This window comes from Pseudophryne corroboree, chromosome 10 (assembly GCF_028390025.1).
Source record: "Pseudophryne corroboree isolate aPseCor3 chromosome 10, aPseCor3.hap2, whole genome shotgun sequence".
In the NCBI taxonomy this organism is placed as follows: Eukaryota; Metazoa; Chordata; class Amphibia; order Anura; family Myobatrachidae; genus Pseudophryne; species Pseudophryne corroboree.
In genome coordinates, this window is record NC_086453.1 from 173,962,083 (window position 1) to 173,985,384 (window position 23,302).

Sequence of the window (23,302 nt, forward strand, 5' to 3'; positions counted from 1 at the left end):
ACGAGCGTACACAATAAGGAAGGATAATGAATCCCGGGTAAGACTCATACCAGCCACACCAATCACACCGTACAACTTGTGATCTGAACCCAGTTAACAGTATGACAAACGTAGGAGCCTCTGAACAGACGGCTCACAACAATAACAACCCGATTTTTTTGTAACAATAACTATGTACAAGTATTGCAGACAATCCGCACTTGGGATGGGCGCCCAGCATCAACTACGGACTACGAGAAATAGAATTATCGGTAAGTAAATTCTTATTTTCTCTGACGTCCTAAGTGGATGCTGGGGATTCCGTCAGGACCATGGGGATTATACCAAAGCTCCCAAACGGGCGGGAGAGTGCGGATGACTCTGCAGCACCGAATGAGAGAACTCCAGGTCCTCTTTAGCCAGGGTATCAAATTTGTAGAATTTTACAAACGTGTTCTCCCCCGACCACGTAACTGCTCGGCAGAGTTGTAATGCCGAGACCCCCAGGGCAGCCGCCCAGGATGAGCCCACTTTCCTTGTGGAATGGGCCTTGACAGATTTTGGTTGTGGCAAGCCTGCCACAGAATGTGCAAGTTGAATTGTGCTACAAATCCAACGAGCAATCGTCTGCTTAGAAGCAGGAGCACCCAGCTTGTTGGGTGCATACAATATAAACAGCGAGTCAGACTTTCTGACTCCAGCCGTTCTTGAAATATATATTTCTCTGACGTCCTAGTGGATGCTGGGAACTCCGTAAGGACCATGGGGAAAGCGGCTCCGCAGGAGACTGGGCACATCTAAAGAAAGCTTTAGGATCACCTGGTGTGCACTGGCTCCTCCCCCTATGACCCTCCTCCAAGCCTCAGTTAGATTTCTGTGCCCGACGAGAAGGGTGCACACTAGGGGCTCTCCTGAGCTCTTTGTGAAAGTTTTAGTTTAGGTTTATTATTTTCAGTGAGACCTGCTGGCAACAGGCTCACTGCATCGAGGGACTAAGGGGAGAAGAAGCGAACTCACCTGCGTGCAGAGTGGATTGGGCTTCTTAGGCTACTGGACATTAGCTCCAGAGGGACGATCACAGGTTCAGCCTGGATGGGTCACCGGAGCCGCGCCGCCGTCCCCCTTACAGAGCCAGAAGAGCGAAGAGGTCCGGAAAAATCGGCGGCAGAAGACGATCCTGTCTTCAGATAAGGTAGCGCACAGCACCGCAGCTGTGCGCCATTGCTCTCAGCACACTTCACACTCCGGTCACTGAGGGTGCAGGGCGCTGGGGGGGGCAGCGCCCTGAGACGCAATAAATCGATAAAAAAACCTTATATGGCTAAAATAAATGCATCACATATAACTCCTGGGCTATATGGATGCATTTAACCCCTGCCAAAACATACAGAAAAAGGATGATAAGGACGCCGAGAAAGGGGCGGAGCCTATCTCCTCAGCACACTGGCGCCATTTTCCCTCACAGCTCAGTTGGAGGGAAGCTCCCTGGCTCTCCCCTGCAGTCACTACACTACAGAAAGGGGTTAAAAAAGAGAGGGGGGCACAAATTAGGCGCAGTATATAACAATACAGCAGCTATAAAGGGAAAAACACTTATATAAGGTTATCCCTGTATATATATAGCGCTCTGGTGTGTGCTGGCAAACTCTCCCTCTGTCTCCCCAAAGGGCTAGTGGGGTCCTGTCCTCTATCAGAGCATTCCCTGTGTGTGTGCTGTGTGTCGGTACGTTGGTGTCGACATGTATGAGGAGAAAAATGATGAGGAGACGGAGTAGAGTGTCTGAAATAGTGTTGTCACCCCCTAGGGGGTCGACACCTGAGTGGATGTACTGTTGAAATTGCGTGACAGTGTCAGCTTTGTATAAAAGACAGTGGTTGACATGAGACAGCCGGCTACTCAGCTTGTGCATATCCAGACGTCTCATACAGGGGCCCTAAAGCGCCCGTTACCTCAGATACAGACGCCGACAGGGGTACTGACTCCTGTGTCGACGGTGAAGAGACAACCGTGATTTCCAATAGGGCCACACATTGCATGATTGAGGCAATGGAAAAAGTTTACACTTTTCTGATAATATGAATACCACCAAAAAAAGGGGTATTATGTTTGGTGAGGAAAAACTTCCTGTAGTTTTCCTGAATCTGAGAAATAAAATGAGGTGTGTGATGATGCGTGGGTTTCCCCCTGATAACAATTGATATTTTCTAAAAAGTTATTGGCAGTATACCTTTTCCCGCCAGAGGTTAGGGTGCGTTGGGAAACACCCCCTAGGGTGGATAAAGCGCTCACACGCTTGTAAAAACAAGGGCTCTACCCTCTCCTGAGATGGCCGCCCTTAAGGATCCTGCTGATAGAAAGCAGGAGCGTATCCTAAAATGTATTTACACACATACTGGTGTTATACTGCGACCAGCAATCGCCTCAGCCTGGATGTGCAGTGCTGGGTTGGCGTGGTCGGATTCCCTGACTGGAAATATGATATCCTAGATAAGGACAGTATATTATTGCCTATAGAGCAATTAAAAGATGCATTTCTATATATGCAGGATGCACAGCGGAATATTTGCCGACTGGCATCAAGTATAAGTGCGTTGTCCAATTATTCCAGTAAAGTGGTCAGGTGATGCGGATTCCAAACGGCATTTGGAAGTAATGCCTTAAAAGAGGGGATGTACCCCAGGTCGCCTCTCAAAATAAGACGCCGTATTATCAGGCGCAGTCCTGGTTGGCAGGCGGACAAAAGGGTTCCTCTTTTCTGCTCGTGACAGAGGGAGAGGAAAATGGCTGCAGAGATCAGCCAGTTCCAAGGAACAGAAACCCTTTTCCGCCGCTGCCAAGCCCTCAGTATGACGCTAGGGCTTTACAAGTTCAGGCACGGTGGGGTCCCGTTCTCAATGAATTTCAGTGCGCAGTGGGCTCACTCGCAAGTAGACCCCTGGATCCTTCAGATAATATTTCAGGGGTACAAATTGGAATTCGAGACGTATTCCCCTTGCCGTTTCCAAAAGTCTGTTTTACCGACGTCTCCCGCTGACAGGGAGGCAGTTTTGGAAGCCATTCACAAGCTGTATTCCCAGCAGGTGATAATCAAGGTACCCCTCCTGCAACAGGGAACGGGGTATTATTCCACACTATTGTGGTACCGAAGCCAGACGGCTCGGTGAGACCGATTTTAAAATCTAAAATCTTTGAACACTTGCATACAGAGGTTCAAATTCAAAATTGAGTCACTCAGAGCAGTGATTGCAAACCTGGAAGAAGGGGACTACATGATGTCTCGGGACATCAAGGAGGCTTACCTTCATGTCAACATTTACCCTTCTCACCAAGGGTATTTCAGGTTATGGTACAGAACTGTATCAGTTCGGACGCTGCCGTAGGGATGGTCCACGGCACCCCGGGTCTTTACTGAAGTAATGACCGAAATGATGATATTCCTTCGAAGGAAGGGAATTTTAGTTATCCTTTACTTGGACGATTCCCTGATAAGGGTAAGATCCAGGGAATAGTTGGAGATCGGTGTAGCACTATATCAGGTAGTGTTGCGGCAGCACGATTGGATTTTCAATATTCCAAAATCACAGCTGGTTCCGACGACTTGTCTTCTGTTCCTAGGGATGATTCTGGACATAGTCCAGAAAGAAGGTGCTTCTCCCGGAGGAGAAAGCCAGGGAGTTATCCGAGCTAGTCAGGAACCTCCTAAAACCGAACCAAGTCTCAGTGCATCAATGCACAAGGGTTCTGGGTAAAAATGGTGGCTTCCTACGAAGCAATCCCATTCGGCAGATTCCACGCACAGTGGAACCTTCTGGACAAATGGTCCGGGTCGCATCTTCAGATGCTTCAGCGGATAACCCTGTCACCAGGGACAAGGGTATCCCTCCTGTGGTGGTTGCAGAGTGCTCATCTTCTAGAGGGCCGCAGATTCGGCATTCGGGACTGGGTCCTGGTGGCCACGGATGCCAGCCTGCGAGGCCGGGGAGCAGTCACACAGGGAAGGAATTTCCAGGGCTTATGGTCAAGCCTGGAGACATCTCTTCATATAAACATTCTGGAACTAAGGGCCATTTACAATGCCCTAAGTCAAGCGAAACCCCTGCTTCAGGGTCAGGCGGTATTGATCCAATCGGACAACATCACGTCAGTCGCCCACGTAAACAGACAGGGCGGCACGAGAAGCAGGAGGGCAATGGCAGAAGCTGCAAGGATTTTCGCTGGGCGGAAAATCATGTGATAGCACTGTCAGCAGTGTTCATTCCGGGAGTGGACAACTGGGAAGCAGACTTCCTCAGCAGACACGACCTTCACCCGGGAGAGTGGGGACTTCACCCAGAAGTCTTCCACCTGATTGTAAACCGTTGGGAAAAACAAAAGGTGGACATAATGGCGTCCCGTCTAAACAAAAAACTAGACAGATATTGCGCCAGGTCAAGGGACCCTCAGGCAATAGCGGTGGACGCTCTGGTAACACCGTGGGTGTACCAGTCAGTGTATGTGTTCCCTCCTCTGCCCCTCATACCAAAAGTACTGAGAATCATAAGAAGGAGAGGAGTAAGAACTATACTCGTGGTTCCGGATTGGCCAAGAAGGACTTGGTATCCGGAACTTCAAGAGATGCTCACGGACGAACCGTGGCCTCTACCTCTAAGAAAGGACCTGCTCCAGCAAGGGCCTTGTCTGTTCCAAGACTTACCGCGGCTGCGTTTGACGGCATGGCGGTTGAACGCCGGATCCTGAAGATCCCTACCCTGGTCAAGGCCAGGAAAGACGTAACCGCAAAACATTATCACCGCATTTGGCGAAAATATGTTGCGTGGGGTGAGGCCAAGAAGGCCCCTACAGAGGAATTTCAACTGGGTCGTTTCCTCCATTTCCTGCAAACAGGACTGTCTATGGGCCTAAAATTAGGGTCCATTAAGGTTCAAATTTCGGCCCTGTCGATTTTCTTCCAAAAAGAACTGGCTTCAGTGCCTGAAGTTCAGACATTTGTAAAAGGGGTACTGCATATACAGTCTCCTTTTGTGCCTCCAGTGGCACCTTGGGGATCTCAATGTGTGTTGAGTTTCCTAAAGTCACATTGGTTTGAACCACTCACCACTGTGGACTTAAAATATCTCACATGGAAGTGACGAGTTAGCCCTGGTTTCAGCCAGGCGGGTGTCAGAATTGGCGGCTTTATCATATAAAAGCCCTTACTTAATATTTCATTCTGAAAGGGCAGAATTGAGGACTCGTCCTCAAATTTTCTACCTAAGGTGGTTTCTGCATTTCACATGAACCAACCTATTGTGGTACCTGCGGCTACTAAGGACTTGGAGGATTCCAAGTTGCTTGACGTGGTCAGGACCCTGAAAATACATGTTTCCAGGACGGCTGGAGTCAGAAAATCTGACTCGCTGTTTATCCTGTATGCACCCAAAAAACTGGGTGCTCCTGCTTCTAAGCAGACGATTGCTCGTTGGATTTGTAGTACAATTCAGCTTGCACATTCTGTGGCAGGCCTGCCACAGCCAAAAATCTTAAAATGCCCACTCCACAAGGAAGGTGGGCTCATCTTGGGCAGCTGCCCGAGGGGTCTCGGCTTTACAACTTTGCCGAGCAGTTACTTGGTCAGGAGCAAATACGTTTGTAAAATTCTACAAATTTGATATCTTGGCTGAGGAGGACCTGGAGTTCTCTCATTCGGTGCTGCAGAGTCATCCGCACTCTCCCGCCCGTTTGGGAGCTTTGGTATAATCCCCATGGTCCTTACGGAGTTCCCAGCATCCACTAGGACGTCAGAGAAAATAAGAATTTACTTACCGATAATTCTATTTCTCGTAGTCCGTAGTGGATGCTGGGCGCCCATCCCAAGTGCGGATTGTCTGCAATACTGGTACATAATTATTGTTACCAAAAAATTCGGGTTATTGTTGTAGTGAGCCATCTTTTTTTAGAGGCTCCTCTATTATCATGCTGTTAACTGGGTTCAGATCACAAGTTGTACAGTGTGATTGGTGTAGCTGGTATGAGTCTTACCCGGGATTCAAAATCCTTCCTTATTGTGTACGCTCGTCCGGGCACAGTATCCTAACTGAGGCTTAGAGGAGGGTCATAGGGGGAGGAGCCAGTGCACACCAGGTGATCCTAAAGCTTTCTTTAGATGTGCCCAGTCTCCTGCGGAGCCGCTTTCCCCATGGTCCTTACGGAGTTCCCAGCATCCACTACGGACTACGAGAAATAGAATTATCGGTAAGTAAATTCTTATTTTTCAATGCCCGGACCACGTCCAACAACTTGGAATCCTCCAAATCGTTAGTAGCCGCAGGCACCACAATAGGCTGGTTCAGGTGAAACGCTGACACCACCTTAGGCAGAAAATGAGGACGCGTCCGCAGTTCTGCCCTGTCCGAATGGAAAATCAGATATGGGCTTTTATAGGATAAAGCCGCCAATTCTGACACTCTCCTGGCTGAAGCCAGGGCCAGTAGCATGGTTACTTTCCATGTAAGATATTTCAAATCCGCCGATTTGAGTGGCTCAAACCAATGGGATTTGAGAAAATCCAAAACTACATTAAGGTCCCACGGAGCCACTGGGGGCACAACCGGGGGCTGTATATGTAGTACTCCTTTTACAAAAGTCTGGACTTCAGGAACTGAAGCCAATTCTTTCTGGAAGAAAATCGACAGGGCCGAAATTTGAACCTTAATGGACCCCAATTTGAGGCCCATAGACAATCCTGTTTGCAGGAAATGTAGGAATCGACCCAATTGAAATTCCTCCGTGGGGGCCTTCCTGGCCTCACACCACGCAACATATTTTCTCCAAATGCGGTGATAATGTTGTGCAGTCACCTCCTTCCTGGCTTTTACCAGTGTAGGAATGACCTCTTCCGGAATGCCTTTTTCCCTTAGAATTCGGCGTTCAACCGCCACGCCGTCAAACGCAGCCGCGGTAAGTCTTGGAATAGACACGGTCCCTGCTGAAGCAGGTCCCGTCTTAGAGGTAGAGGCCACGGATCCTCCGTGAGCATCTCTTGAAGTTCCGGGTACCAAGTTCTTCTTGGCCAATCCGGAGCCACGAGTATCGTTCTTACTCCCCTTTGCCGTATAATTCTCAGTACTTTTGGTATGAGAGGCAGAGGAGGGAACACATACACTGACTGGAACACCCACGGTGTTACCAGAGCGTCCACAGCTATTGCCTGAGGGTCTCTTGACCTGGCGCAATACCTGTCCAGTTTTTTGTTGAGGCGGGACGCCATCATATCCACCTTTGGTTTTTCCCAACGGTTCACAATCATGTGGAAGACTTCTGGATGAAGTCCCCACTCTCCCGGGTGTAGATCGTGTCTGCTGAGGAAGTCTGCTTCCCAGTTGTCCACTCCCGGAATGAACACTGCTGACAGTGCTATCACATGATCTTCCGCCCAGTGAAGAATCCTTGCAGCTTCTGCCATTGCTGTCCTGCTTCTTGTGCCGCCCTGTCTGTTTACGTGGGCGACTGCCGTGATGTTGTCCGACTGGATCAACACCGGCTGACCCTGAAGCAGGGGTTTTGCCAGACTTAGAGCATTGTAAATCGCTCTTAGCTCCAGTATATTTATGTGAAAAGACATCTCCAGGCTTGACCATACTCCCTGGAAGTTTCTTCCCTGTGTGACCGCTCCCCAGCCTCTCAGACTGGCATCCGTGGTCACCAGGACCCAGTCCTGTATGCCGAATCTGCGGCCCTCTAACAGATGAGCACTCTGCAACCACCACAGAAGAGACACCCTTGTCCGTGGTGATAAGGTTATCCGCTGGTGCATCTGCAGATGCGATCCGGACCATTTGTCCAACAGATCCCACTGAAAAGTTCGTGCGTGGAATCTGCCGAATGGAATCGCTTCGTAAGAAGCCACCATCTTTCCCAGGACTCTTGTGCATTGATGCACAGACACTTTTCCTGGTTTTAGGAGGTTCCTGACAAGTTTGGATAACTCCTTGGCTTTCTCCTCCGGAAGAAACACCTTTTTCTGAACCGTGTCCAGAATCATTCCCAGGAACAGCAGACGTGTTGTCGGTGTCAACTGAGATTTTGGAAAATTCAGAATCCACCCGTGTTGTTGCAGCACTAATTGGGTTAGTGCTACTCCGTCCTCCAGCTGTTCTCTGGACCTTGCCCTTATCAGGAGATCGTCCAAGTAAGGGATAATTAATACGCCTCTTCTTCGAAGAAGAATCATCATTTCGGCCATTACCTTGGTAAAGACCCGAGGTGCCGTGGACAATCCAAACGGCAGCGTCTGAAACTGATAATGACAGTTTTGCACCACGAACCTGAGGTACCCTTGATGTGAAGGGCAAATTGGGACATGCAGGTAAGCATCCTTTATGTCCAGGGACACCATAAAGTCCCCTTCTTCCAGATTCGCTATCACTGCTCTGAGTGACTCCATCTTGAATTTGAATTTCTGTATGTACAGGTTCAAAGATTTCAGATTTAGAATAGGTCTTACCGAGCCGTCCGGCTTCGGTACCACAAATAGCGTGGAGTAATACCCTTTTCCTTGTTGTAGGAGGGGTACCTTGACTATCACCTGCTGAGAAAACAGCTTGTGAATGGCTTCCAATACCGTCGCCCTGTCTGAGGGAGACGTTGGCAAAGCAGACTTTAGGAACCGGCGAGAGGGAGACTTCTCGAATTCCAACCTGTAACCCTGAGATACTACCTGCAGGATCCAGGGGTCCACCTGTGAGCAAGCCCACTGTGCGCTGAAATTCTTGAGTCGACCCCCCACCGCTCCTGAGTCCGCTTGTAAAGCCCCAGTGTCATGCTGAGGGCTTTGTAGAACCCTGGGAGGGCTTCTGTTCCTGGGCAGGGGCAGCTTGCTGTCCTCTCTTACCCCTTCCTCTGCCCCGGGGCAGATATGACTGTCCTTTTGCCCGCTTGTTCTTATAGGACCGAAAGGACTGCGGCTGAAAAGACGGTGTCTTTTTCTGTTGGGAGGGGGTCTGAGGTAAAAAGGTGGATTTTCCGGCAGTTGCCGTGGCCACCAGATCCGATAGACCGACGCCAAATAATTCCTCCCCTTTATACGGCAATACTTCCATATGTCGTTTAGAATCCGCATCACCTGACCACTGTCGCGTCCATAAACTTCTTCTGGCAGATATGGACATCGCATTTACTCTCGATGCCAGAGTGCAAATATCCCTCTGAGCATCTCGCATATAAAGAAAAGCATCCTTTAATTGCTCTATAGTCAATAAAATACTGTCCCTATCCAGGGTATCAATATTTTCAGTCAGGGAATCCGACCAGACCACCCCAGCACTGCACATCCAGGCTGAGGCGATGGCTGGTCGCAGTATAACACCAGTATGTGTGTATATACTTTTTAGGGCAGTTTCCAGCCTCCTATCAGCTGGATCCTTGAGGGCGGCCGTATCAGGAGACGGTAACGCCACTTGTTTTGATAAGCGTGTGAGCGCCTTATCCACCCTAGGGGGTGTTTCCCAGCGCGCCCTAACCTCTGGCGGGAAAGGGTATAATGCCAATAACTTTTTTGAAATTAGCACTTTTCTATCTGGGTTAACCCACGCTTCATCACATACATCATTCAATTCCTCTGATTCAGGAAAAACTACAGGTAGTTTTTTCACCCCCCACATAATACCCCTTTTTGTGGTACTTGCAGTATCAGAGATATGCAAAGCCTCCTTCATTGCCGTGATCATATAACGTGTGGCCCTACTTGAAAATACGTTTGTTTCTTCACCGTCGACACTAGATTCAGTGTCCGTGTCTGGGTCTGTGTCGACCGACTGAGGTAAAGGGCGTTTTACAGCCCCTGACGGTGTCTGAGACGCCTGGGCAGGTACCAACTGGTTTTCCGGCCGTCTCATGTCGTCAACTGATTTTTGGAATGTGCTGACATTATCACGTAATTCCATAAACAAAGCCATCCATTCCGGTGTCGACTCCCTGGGGGGTGACATCACCATTATCGGCAATTGCTCTGCCTCCACACCAACATCGTCCTCATACATGTCGACACACACGTACCGACACACAGCAGACACACAGGGAATACTCTTATCGAAGACAGGACCCCACTAGCCCTTTGGGGAGACAGAGGGAGAGTTTGCCAGCACACACCCAAACGCTATAATATATATGGGAACAACCTTATATAAGTGTTGTATCCTTATAGCAGCTTAAATATATAAAATATCGCCAAAAAAAGTGCCCCCCCTCTCTGTTTTACCCTGTTTCTGTAGTGCAGTGCAGGGGAGAGTCCTGGGAGCCTTCCTCACAGCGGAGCTGAGCAGGAAAATGGCGCTGTGTGCTGAGGAGAATAAGCCCCGCCCCCTATTCCCGCGGGCTTTTCTCCCGGAGTTTGAGATATCTGGCATGGGTTTAATACATCCATATAGCCTCAAGGGCTATATGTGATGTATTTTTTAGCCATAAAAGGTATTATACATTGCTGCCCAGGGCGCCCCCAGCAGCGCCCTGCACCCTCCGTGACCTATGGTGTGAAGTGTGTGACAACAATGGCGCACAGCTGCAGTGCTGTGCGCTACCTTCATGAAGACTGAAAAGCCTTCTGCCGCCGGTTTCTGGACCTTCAATCTTCAGCATCTGCAAGGGGGGTCGGCGGCGCGGCTCCGGGACGAACCCCAGGGTGAGACCTGTGTTCCGACTCCCTCTGGAGCTAATGGTGTCCAGTAGCCTAAGAAGCCAATCCATCCTGCACGCAGGTGAGTTGAACTTCTCTCCCCTAAGTCCCTCGATGCAGTGAGCCTGTTGCCAGCAGGACTCACTGAACATAAAAAACCTAAAAACTTTTTCTAAGCAGCTCCTTAAGAGAGCCACCTAGATTGCACCCTGCTCGGACGGGCACAAAAACCTAACTGAGGCTTGGAGGAGGGTCATAGGGGGAGGAGCCAGTGCACACCACCTGATCCTAAAGCTTTATTTTTGTGCCCTGTCTCCTGCGGAGCCGCTATACCCCATGGTCCTGACGGAGTCCCCAGCATCCACTTAGGACGTCAGAGAAATATAGTATATACGCAACATAATTTGCTGCGCTGTATAAGAAACTGTTAATATATAAATAAATGTATATTTGTTCATTGATCTATACACATATATGAGTATGTATATCTCTCCTTCCTCCCACACGCCCCACAGTCTGTCTCTTCCTAATGACTCCATGCTGCATTCCCAGCTACCCCAACCCATCCCAAAGCCCTGTATTCCCTCACCAATCCACTCTTACCCTGGTCTCATATGCGCTGCACTCCTGGGTATCCAGAACATACACCGCACAGCAGGTACCATGCAGCCTCACACCACACCAGAAGAGGCTGGCGCAGGGTATGGGAATACTGGCTAGTGGGGCTGTTGCCATGTCCTGTAACTGCCTGCAAAGAGCTGGACCCGCAGAAGTGGACACACACTCTCGCCACCCAGACACTGTGTGTGAGAGGCTCCTGTTACTCTGAAGCTGCGCTCACACCGCCTACAGCTCGCTGCCCTATTTGGACAAGACGGCTGACATCCCTGCCGGGCACTAAGTGGCATATCCTTCGGGCCCCTCTAATCCATGGGGCCCAGTACAGCTGTCCCCTTTGACCCCCCCCTGTCACCGGCCCTGCGTGGGGGTTAGTAATTTGTTCAAAGTTCCGAGCAAGAGCATGCCTTGGAGGCATGGTGGTGTCTTATTTTAATAGGGAAAAAATAAGATGATGCAATAGCACACAATTTCAGTTCCATCCACCAGTTATACTGTATTATGCAAAGAGAAGGTGAGCATATGGCTATAAGCTGTAAGTGTAAGAAGTCTGTGTGGTGCACTCCACTGAGCTGCACTGTATTAGAGGCATGTGGAGAGACGTCAGAGGACTGCAGGGTGTCAATTTACTAAAGTGAAAAGTGATGTTGCCAATAGCAACCAATCAGATTCCCTCTGTCATTTCTTTCCTAGGAAATTATAGAGTGAATCTGATTGGTTGCTATGGGCAACATCACTTCTTTTCACTTTTAGAAGCTTTAGTAAATTTACCCCGTGGAGTGGTAGTTTGCATTGCTATGTCCGAGGCCTAAAATGCTGTTAAGACGGCATTGATAGCAATTGACCTACGATTACTGTACATGTGTGGTCCTATATGCCTCTAAAAAGGATGATATGGAATAAATATTGTTTGTAACACTGTCATATTAGTAATACATTTATTTCACACGTTTCAAGGGACCAGGAGAGACATCAGGAAGAGTGTACAATAAAGGAGAGGGGTAAACATCTCAAACTTGAAATAAAATAAGAAGCAAACCCACAAGGCAATGTGTAATTGGTCACAGTAAAAAGTTTAGCCCAGCTTTTAAAATATGTTCATAGCAACATCCTTATGTACAAGCCCTAAGTAGCAATGCAGATTTCTGCATTGACAAATTATCACCGGTCTATGGACCTTATTCAGTAAGGATTGCTAAAAAGCAGTTGCTGCAATCAAATAGTTGCCGCCCATAAATAGAGAAAAATGCCCATTGCAGAAATTTCAAATGCATCTCAATATGTGGGCTGATTGCAAAACCATACGCAATTACTGGAAAATCAAAGATTTTTCCTATCAGCACCAGGCAAGTTTGTCCACAATTCTTGCGACATAAGAGGCTAGAAGTGGTCATCGCTGATGTCAGAGGCCCTCCTTAAAAACGCCTGGGCATGCCTGCGTTTTTTCAGACACACCCAGAAAATCTCAGTCAGTCAAACAGCAGCTGCATAGTGATCACGATCTGTATACAATTTCTGTTGCTATTTTTGCTCACATGTGCGCAATGCGAACGCTGTGCATGTGCAGTCGTTCGATAATCGTCCGGAGTCTCTCCATACAGAAGTATAAAGTGTGTGTGTGTGTGTGTGTGTGTGTGTGTGTGTGTGTGTGTGTGTGTGTATATATATATATATATATATTAGTCCCAAAGGAGAAGGGCAATTCCATTTGTGACAGACACGACAAATGATTCACTGCAAGAATAATGATGATTATTTTTTTCATTAATAAAATATCAGAAGTTCTGCGAACTATGCTAGTTATAAACTATAATCATTCAGTTAACTGTTAAAGTAACAGGGAAATATAATTCTGTAATTATCAGAATTATACAGGTACAAATATTATGTGACAGACACCACACTGAACGGGAACACAAATTCAGGTTGAGTATAACTTCCTTCCAAATCTTCCAAAATATGAAACCTACAGTTCCATGACTAACACTGAGAATGATAGAGTTGTTGGGTAAAGAAGATAAGAAATTTCAAATATTTGTAAATATTTTATTAAACATTATTCCTGTGACAGACACGACATAGGAATTGTGACAGACACGACGTGTCCCAAAATACTTGCAAAAAAACATTTAAATCTGTCAATTAAACTACATCATTATCAAAGCTAACATCTTGAAAATACAGTTTAAGCCTATTATCATTTAAATCTATAAGACTTATATTATTAGTTATCTCCAACATTATGTTAATATAAGGACAATTACATACCTGTAAACAGTTGTCAAATAAGGCACAAAATCACCACAGCTTACCACAGACTGCCATCTTGAATAAACAATGCTGCCAACTTATGATTTATGAAAAATAGGTGTTTATCATCTTTGGTTTTACAAAATATTAACTTCAGAGAATATTAATTTTCACTACAAGATTAATTGTGGCCACTTTCAGGAAAAGATGTTCTAGTTGACATATTCATGGAATTACTCAGAAACTAATGGTAAATATGGTATAGGATTGTGGATCCTAGGGATATTAATATGTTAATTGTTAAGGACAGACATTTTTGTAACAATAATCTATTTACTACTACACTAGCTTAATGCCAGGGGTGATGTAAATTTGTGCTTTCAAGTGTAGGAGCAAAGCTTGCGTTGACATACCTCTATAGAGTCATCAAGTTTTAAAAAAAAATATACATACAAGAAATCAGGAATTTCATGCAAACTATAGGTCAGTATTTTTGTGGGGTGAGGGTCTAGGCTACTAGGACAGTGATGAAAATCCTAGTAACTTGCTGCAGAACATTTTGAGGAGTAATGTTAGTATCCTGATTATCTACAGTATGCTACATAATGTTACTCTGTAACAGTAAATATTGGTGTGTATATTATATTATGCTATTCATACTGGAGTATAGCAGCCATCATTGCACAAAATGACACAATATTACCATGAGAGATGTAACATGGAACTATGGCACACGAAGCAGGATTATGTAACGGCGCCTCCCCCCCCCCCACACACACATACAGATGGGTCCATGGTTATCTTGGCTAGTTTGCTGCACCTAGGCACAACATGGTTTATTAACATAAACCCTTCATCTATTGTTCTCAGCTGCTATACAATACAGAGAACTATACAGCAGGGGATTAGGTAATTACAACAGGTGATTAAATCCGACTTCCCAGTCTCAGTTAATCCTATTAAAGGTCAAGATAAACATGGACCCATCTGTATATAAGCATTGCTCCCCACAGGGAAAGAAAACACACAATAGCCCCCATAGGGAAAACACACAGTGTTCCCCACAGTGAGAAAACACACATATTGTCCCCAACAGGAAAAAATAATCACACACATTGGCCCCCACAGGGAAAGAAAACACAAACATTGGCCTACACAAAAAATGAGACAGCTAGATTCAATGATTGCTCCCACAGGAAAAAAAATAACATATTGATTCATTGCCTTCACAGCCAGCTATAAAAACAAAAACAAACATTGATTCCCCAAGCCCCCTATTGAAGACTGACTTCACGTGCTGGACTGCAATAGATAGCTGCAGAGCTTATTGCAGAATACCAGCCTCCAGTCACTCCAAAAATTCCAGACCAGTGAGTGATTTCCTCCAGATAGTCCAAGCCGGGCCAGGGGGCTGGAACTTGGTCCCACTCCCTCTCCATCCCCAGCTGTCAGTACCTCAGCATCTCATTGCCTTCCTCAGCCCCTCAACACTGCCCTCAGTCACTCTTAACCATCCTCAGTACCTCATCGCCTTCCTCAGCACTCAGTCGCTCATCACCTTCCTTAGCTACATCCTCATCACAATACTCAGCCATGGCCCCATCAGCATCCTTAACCCCATCACCTTCCTCAGCCTCATCACTTTTCTTAGCCCCATCATCTTCCTCAGCACTCAGCCCCATCATCAGCCACAGCCCCATCACCTTTCTCAGCCCCATCACCAGCCACAGCCCTATCACCTTCCTCAACCACCGCCCTATCACCTTCCTAAGCCAGAGCCCATAACCTTCCACAGCCCCTTCCTCAGCACCATCACCATCCACAGCCCCTTCCACAGCTCCATCTCCATACTAAGCCCCATCACCATGCTCAGCCCCATCACCATCCTCAACCACATCACCTTCCTCGGCCACAGCCCCCATAACCTTCCACAGCCCCTTCCTCAGCCACAGCCCCATCACCTTCCTCATCCCCCATCACCATCTTAAGCACACAGCCCCTTCCTCAGCCCCATCACCTTCCTCATCTCCATCACCATCCTCAGCCCCTTCTTCAGCCCCCATCACCATTTTCATCACCATGCCCAGCCCCATCACCATCCTCAGCCACATCATCTTCCTCAGCCCCCGCCCCATAACCTTCCACAGCCACTTCCTCAGCCCCATCACGTTCCTCAGCCCCAGTCCCATCACCATCCTCAGCCCCATTACCATCCTCAGCCCCATCACCTTCCTCAACCCACAGGCCTTTTCTTAGCCTACAGCCCCACCACCATCCTCACCACCTTTCTTAGCCCCATCACCATCCACTGCCACAGCTCCATCAATCTCCACCTCACTGCTGTACAGTGCCCTCTGACATTTTTGGGCCCTGGAGCTTGTGCTCCACCGGAACCGCCCTCCATATGCCTTTGATTACAATGCACACAAACTGCAAATAACTTTAAACCACAATGACTAGCATGATGATTATCATGTTCCTAAATGTATCCAGAATATGATTTTTGATGGCCCCTATCAACCTTTACATTTGGTCACCTTCTGACCTGTTCGCATACAGCGGTTCATCACTGCGGTGCAAATGGGTCGGAACTGCGGCTGCGCGGCACTCACATTGTGCATGCACGATATTGCCCAGCGACGGCCGTGGCAACGACACCAGGACCGATAAAAGCGATCGCAGGCACGATCGCAAGATTGACAGCGGGAAGGAGGATCGGGGCATCTACTCACCGTTTCCTGGGCGTGGCAAGTCGAACGCAGGCTTGTCCAGGCGTTTGGAGGATGTCTGACGTCACAGCCGGGTTCCTTCATCGCTGGATCCATCGCACTGGTAAGTAGCTGCAGGGCTAGTCTTGTTTTGCTTTAAACTTTTTTAGCATAGTAGGGCTGAACATGCGATCGCAGCCCTGCTATGCTAAAGTACACTCCCCCATAGGCGGCGTCAGGTTGATCGCACAAGCAGCAAAACGTTGCTACGTGCGATCAACTCTGAATGACCACCTACATTAACTGGCCTTAATTACATTTAACTTGGACATTAAGAGCCTTATATACAGTTCAATTGAAAAATATGCTACTAAAGTATACGAGAATATGTGATTTCACAATTGCATTGCTCTGTTCTTATTTCAGTGTACACTATAAGAATTGTGCCACTAAAATAGGAGGACAACAAACATAAGGCCTGCTTCATGTTTGTAAGTAAAGCAAATTATCAAGCAATTGGGCAAAAAAAAGTTGCACTGTAGGTAGGGCAGATGTAACGTGCAGAGAGATTAAAGCTGGCCATACATCAGGACGATATCTTTCCAACCAGCCAACTAGTTGGCTGGTTGGAAAGATAATGTGGCAGTGTGTGGGAGCAAACGATTATCAGCCGCTTGCTCCCACACGCTGAAAAACGGACAGAAACGGTCTGTCCAACTAGTTGGGAAAATCAAACCTGTTTGATTTTCCCAACCAATCGTTCAGGTGTAGGGGAAACTTTCCCCCCAACTGAACGATAAGTAGGCGGACACTGCCTGCTAGTGTCCGCCTACTGCGCGGCAGCATGAAACCCCCCCCCCCCAATCACCTGTGACAGCGGGCTGTGCAGTTCGGGGCCTGAAAAGGGGGCAGAGCTACGGCGGTACGAGGGGGCGGAGCTACACGGAATAGAGGGGCGGAGCTACACGGGACCAGACAGCTTTGCAGTGATGGCCAGCCAGACTTGGTAAGTGGAGGGTGAGAGAGAAGTGAGTGTGTGTGTGTGTGTGTGTGTGTGTGTGTATATATGTGTGAAGTGTGTGTGTGTGTGTGTGTGTGTGTGTATATATGTGTGTGTGTATGGTGGGGGTGTGTGTGTGTGTGTGTGTGTGTGTGTGTGTTTGTATATATGTGTGAATTGTGTGTGTGTGAGGTATGTCTGTGTGTGCGCGCTTTATGGACGCCACTGCTGGGAGGGCCATTACATGCAAGGACGCTACTACTATAGGGGGGGCATTATGTATAAGGACGCTACTATTGCTGGGGGGGCCATTACGTATAACGATACTACTGCTGGGGGGGCATTATGTATAAGGACGCTACTATTACTGGGGGGGCATTACCTATAACAATGCTACTACTACTGGGGGGCATTATGTATAAGAACGCTACTACTACATGGGGGCATTACATATAACGATGCTACTACTACTGGGGGGGCATTATGTATAAGAACGCTACTACTACAGGGGGGCATTACATATAACGATGCTACTACTACTGGGGGGGCATTATGTATAAGAACGCTACTACTACAGGGGGGCATTACATATAACGATGCTACTACTACTGGGGGGCATTATGTATAAGGAGGCTACTAATACTGGGGGGGCATTACATATAAGGACGCTACTACTGGGGGGCATTATGTATAAGGATGGTGCTACTACTACTGGGAGGGCATTACATGTAAGGATGCTACTACTACTGGGGGGGCATTATGTATAAGGACGGTACTACTACTGGGGGCACATTACGTATAAGGATGCTACTACTACAGGGGTGGCATTACGTATAAGGACGCTGGATCAGATGAGTATAATTATCTTTTATTTTCAGGTACCCGTGGATTCTACTTGGAGAAGAGGACCGACTGCTTCGGGTCAACATAGGTAAGTATGTGTGTGTCGACATGTGTGAAATAAAGTTTTACTGTCACGGTGTGTGTCTCCTGTTTTTATTTGGGTATTTTTTTTCCATTAGAACTACAGGTACCAGCGGGCCCGTTTTTCTCCCGCATGCTGGTACTTGTGGTTCTCCAAGTACCAGCTTGCGGGGGAGGCTTGCTGGGACTTGTAGTACTACTGGAAAAAACAATATTCTTTCAATTTTCTCAAGGCTATCAGCCCCCCATCCGCAGCCTTTGGATGGGGGGGGACAGCCTCGGGCTTCACCCCTGGCCCTTGGGTGGCTGGGGGGGGGGACCCCTTGATTGAAGGGGTCCCCACTCCCCCAGGGTACCCCGGCCAGGGGTGACTAGTTGGATATTTAATGCCATGGCCGCAGGGCACTGTATAAAAGTGACCCCCGGCTGTGGCATTATCTGTCCAGCTAGTGGAGCCTGATGCTGGTGTAAAAAATATGGGGGACCCCTACTCTTTTTGTCCCCCGTATTTTTTGCACCAGCACCAGGCGCAGAGCCCGGTGCTGGTTTTAAAAATACGGGGGATCCCCTGTCCCTTTTTTCCCCGGATTTTTAGAACCAGGACCGGCTCGAAGAGCCCGATGCTGGTTATGCTTTGGAGGGGGGACCCCACGCAATTTTTTTTTCGGGTTTTTCCCATTCCATTTAAAAAAAAAATATATATATATATATATATATAATAATAATCTTTTTAAAAATATATAGTGCCGAATATCTACATCTTATATTTGCCTTGGCAGCCCAACCATGCTGGTATCCATAGTTCAGTATAAAAATAAGTAAATCTAATAAATGTATGGTGGTGAAAGAAAAGCCCAGTTTCACTGAAAAAAAGACACGTCTGCATGTTTTGAAATTAAAAAACAAAACAAAACTGAAGAACTGTAGGCAGGCACTGTCCGCCTACTTCGGTGACATCACAAGTTGGACAGAAGTTTGAAGGTTGGTTGGTCTGATGAAAAGTTGGTTAGATGTGTGGAGCACTGGTAAAAAGTTGGTGAGATGTGTGGGGCACTGTTTTAGTTGAACAGACAAGTTGGATGGTTGGAAGTTTGGAGTGTTGGAGAAAAGTTGGTCTGATGTATGGCTAGCATAAGATTTGGGTGGGTTATATTTTTCTGTCTATGGTAAATACTGGCTGCTTTACATATTTACACTGCAATTTACATTTCAGTTTGAACACACCCCATGTTACATCTTCCCCACCTCCAGTTCAACATGGTTTTGCCCAGTTGTTTGATAATTTGCTTAATGCTGGCCATACATCAGGACGATATCTTTCCAACCAGCCAACTAGTTGGCTGGTTGGAAAGATAATCTGGCAGTGTGTGGGAGGAAGCGATTATCAGCCGTTTGCTCCCACACGCTAAAAAACGGCCAGAAACGGTCTGTCCAACTAGTTGGGAAAATCAAACCTGTTTGATTTTCCCAACTAATCGTTCAGGTGTAGGTGGACACAGGCTGACAGTGTCCACCTACTTTTGTCACCCTCACTGCTGGCCAGCCCAGGATCCCAGTGGCGGCATTGGAGCAGGAGTAGTGATGAGGTTCAGGGGCAGCTGCGGCAGTCCATCAATGCTGCCGTGCTGCCCCTGTCATCGCGGCGGCGGCGGGAGGAGAAGCAGGGACGGGCTGCGGGAGTACTTCACTCCTGCCCCGGGACATCAGGACTCGTCAGCGGCGGCATTGGAGGGAGCAGTGATGGGGTTCAGGGGCAGCTGCGGCAGTCCATCACTGCTGCCGTGCTGCCCCTGTCATCGCGGCAGCGGCGGCAGGAGGAGAAGCAAGGACGGTTTGCGGGAGTACTTCACTCCGGCCCCGGGACATCAGGACTCATCAGCGGCGGCATTGGAGCAGTGATGAGGTTCAGGGGCAGCTGCGGCAGTCCATCACTGCTGCCGTGCTGCCCCTGTCACTCCGGGACCCCTGTCAGCGGCGGAGGGTGAGCGGGAGCCGGGAGGAAGATTAGGGCAAGTGGAGAATATCCCCCTTCCAACGCCCCCGTGATAACTATATACCCTGGCACCATATTTCTCCCCCTTTCCCGGTGAGCACAAACCCGAGGACTATAAACCCCTTCACTGCAGTGTCCCCTGCCAACCTCCCTCCTGCGATGCCCCTTAAAAAAATTTTTTTATATATATATATATATATATATATATATACTTGCAATTGTCGGATCGGCACTCTCCTAGCGATGGATATGTTGCTCAGGTGCCATCTGGAGGAATTAATGCAGGTAGCAAACTGTGTAACAAACAGCGGCACTCAGAGACTGACACAGTGTGAATAAAGTGCTGGTGCTTTTAATTCATGGCTGGTAACTCCAACGTTTCGGGGCACGCAAGCCCCTTTTTCAAGGTGAGCCAAATACAAAGTGTTTGTATTTGGCTCACCTTGAAAAAGGGGCTTGCGTGCCCCGAAACGTTGGAGTTACCAGCCATGAATTAAAAGCACCAGCACTTTATTCACGCTGTGTCAGTCTCTGAGTGCCGCTGTTTGTTACACAGTTTGCTACCTATATATATATATATATATAAAATAAGGAAAACGGCACTCAGGGATCACAACATAATGAACTTATTGGTTTTATATATATATATTTCTCTGACGTCCTAGTGGATGCTGGGAACTCCGTAAGGACCATGGGGAATAGCGGCTCCGCAGGAGACTGGGCACAAAAGTAAAGCTTTAGGACTACCTGGTGTGCACTGGCTCCTCCCCCTATGACCCTCCTCCAAGCCTCAGTTAGATTTTTGTGCCCGACCGAGAAGGGTGCACACTAGGGGCTCTCCTGAGCTCTTAGTGAAAGTTTAGTTTTAGGTTTTTTATTTTCAGTGAGACCTGCTGGCAACAGGCTCACTGCATCGAGGGACTAAGGGGAGAAGAAGCGAACTCACCTGCGTGCAGAGTGGATTGGGCTTCTTAGGCTACTGGACACCATTAGCTCCAGAGGGACCGAACACAGGCCCAGCCTCGGAGTCCGGTCCCAGAGCCGCGCCGCCGGCCCCCTTACAGAGCCAGAAGCAAGAAGAGGTCCGGAAAATCGGCGGCAGAAGACATCCTGTCTTCACCAAGGTAGCGCACAGCACTGCAGCTGTGCGCCATTGCTCCTCAGCACACTTCACACTCTGGTCACTGAGGGTGCAGGGCGCTAGGGGGGGGCGCCCTGAGCAGCAATAGAAACACCTTGGCTCCCAGGGCTATATGGATGAATTTTAACCCCTGCCAGATTCCACATAAAAGCGGGAGAAAAGGCCGCCGAGAAGGGGGCGGAGCCTATCTCCTCAGCACACAGGCGCCATTTTCCCTCACAGCTCCGCTGGAAGGACGTCTCCCTGACTCTCCCCTGCAGTCCTGCACTACAGAAACAGGGTAAAAAAGAGAGGGGGGCACTAATTGGCGTAATAATTACAAATAGCAGCTATAAGGGGGAAAAACACTTATTTAAGGTTATCCCTGTATATATATAGCGCTCTGGTGTGTGCTGGCATACTCTCCCTCTGTCTCCCCAAAGGGCTAGTGGGGTCCTGTCCTCTGTCAGAGCATTCCCTGTGTGTGTGCTGTGTGTCGGTACGTTGTGTCGACATGTATGAGGAGGAAAATGATGTGGAGGCGGGGCAATTGCCTATAATAGAGATGTCACCCCCTAGGGAGTCGACACCCGAGTGGATGATCTTATGGAAGGAATTACGTGACAGTGTCAGCTCTTTGCAAAAGACAGTTGACGACATAAGACAGCCGGCTACTCAGCTTGTGCCTGTCCAGGCGTCTCAAAAGCCATCAGGGGCTCTAAAACGCCCGTTACCTCAGATGGTAGATACAGACGTCGACACGGATACTGACTCCAGTGTCGACGGGGAAGAGACAAACGTGACTTCCAGTAGGGCCACACGTTTCATGATTGAGGCAATGAAAAATGTTTTACATATTTCTGATAATACTAATACCACTAAAAAGGGTATTATGTTCGGTGAGAAAAAACTACCTGTAGTTTTTCCTGAATCTGAGGAATTAAATGAGGTGTGTGATGAAGCGTGGGTTTCCCCCGATAAAAAACTGATAATTCCTAAAAAATTATTGGCATTATATCCTTTCCCGCCAGAGATTAGGGCGCGTTGGGAAACACCCCCTAGGGTGGATAAAGCACTCACACGCTTAGCAAAACAGGTGGCTCTACCCTCTCCTGAGACGGCCGCCCTTAAGGATCCTGCTGATAGAAAGCAGGAAGGTATCCTAAAATGTATTTACACACATACTGGTGTTATACTGCGACCAGCAATAGCCTCAGCCTGGATGTGCAGTGCGGGCCTGGCGTGGTCGGATTCCCTGACTGAAAATATTGATACCCTAGACAGGGACAGTATATTACTGACTATAGAGCATTTAAAAGATGCATTTCTATATATGCGTGATGCACAGCGGGATATTTGCCGACTGGCATCAAGAGTAAGTGCGCTGTCCATTTCTGCCAGAAGAGGGTTATGGACGCGACAGTGGTCAGGTGATGCGGATTCCAAACGGCATATGGAAGTATTGCCTTATAAAGGGGAGGAGTTATTTGGGGTAGGTCTGTCAGATCTGGTGGCCATGGCAACAGCTGGGAAATCCACATTTTTACCCCAGGTCGCCTCTCAACATAAGAAGACGCCGTATTAGCAGGCGCAGTCCTTTCGTCCCCATAAGGGCAAGCGAGCGAAAGGCTCCTCATTTCTGCCCCGGGGCAGAGGAAGGGGAAAAAGGCTGCAACAGACAGCCAATCCCCAAGAACAGAAGCCCTCTCCCGCTTCTGCCAAGTCCTCAGCATGACGCTGGGGCTTTACAAGCGGACTTAGGCACGGTGGGGGCACGTCTCAAGAATTTCAGCGCGCAGTGGGCTCACTCGCAGGTAGACCCCTGGGTCCTTCAGGTGGTATCTCAGGGGTACAAATTGGAATTCGAGACACCTCCCCCTCGCCGGTTCCTAAAGTCTGCTTTACCGACGTCTCCCTCCGACAGGGAGGCGGTATTGGAGGCCATTCACAAGCTGTATTCTCAGCAGGTGATAATCAAGGTACCCCTCCTGCAATAGGGCAAGGGGTATTATTCAACGCTATTTGTGGTACCGAAGCCGGACGGCTCGGTGAGACCAATTT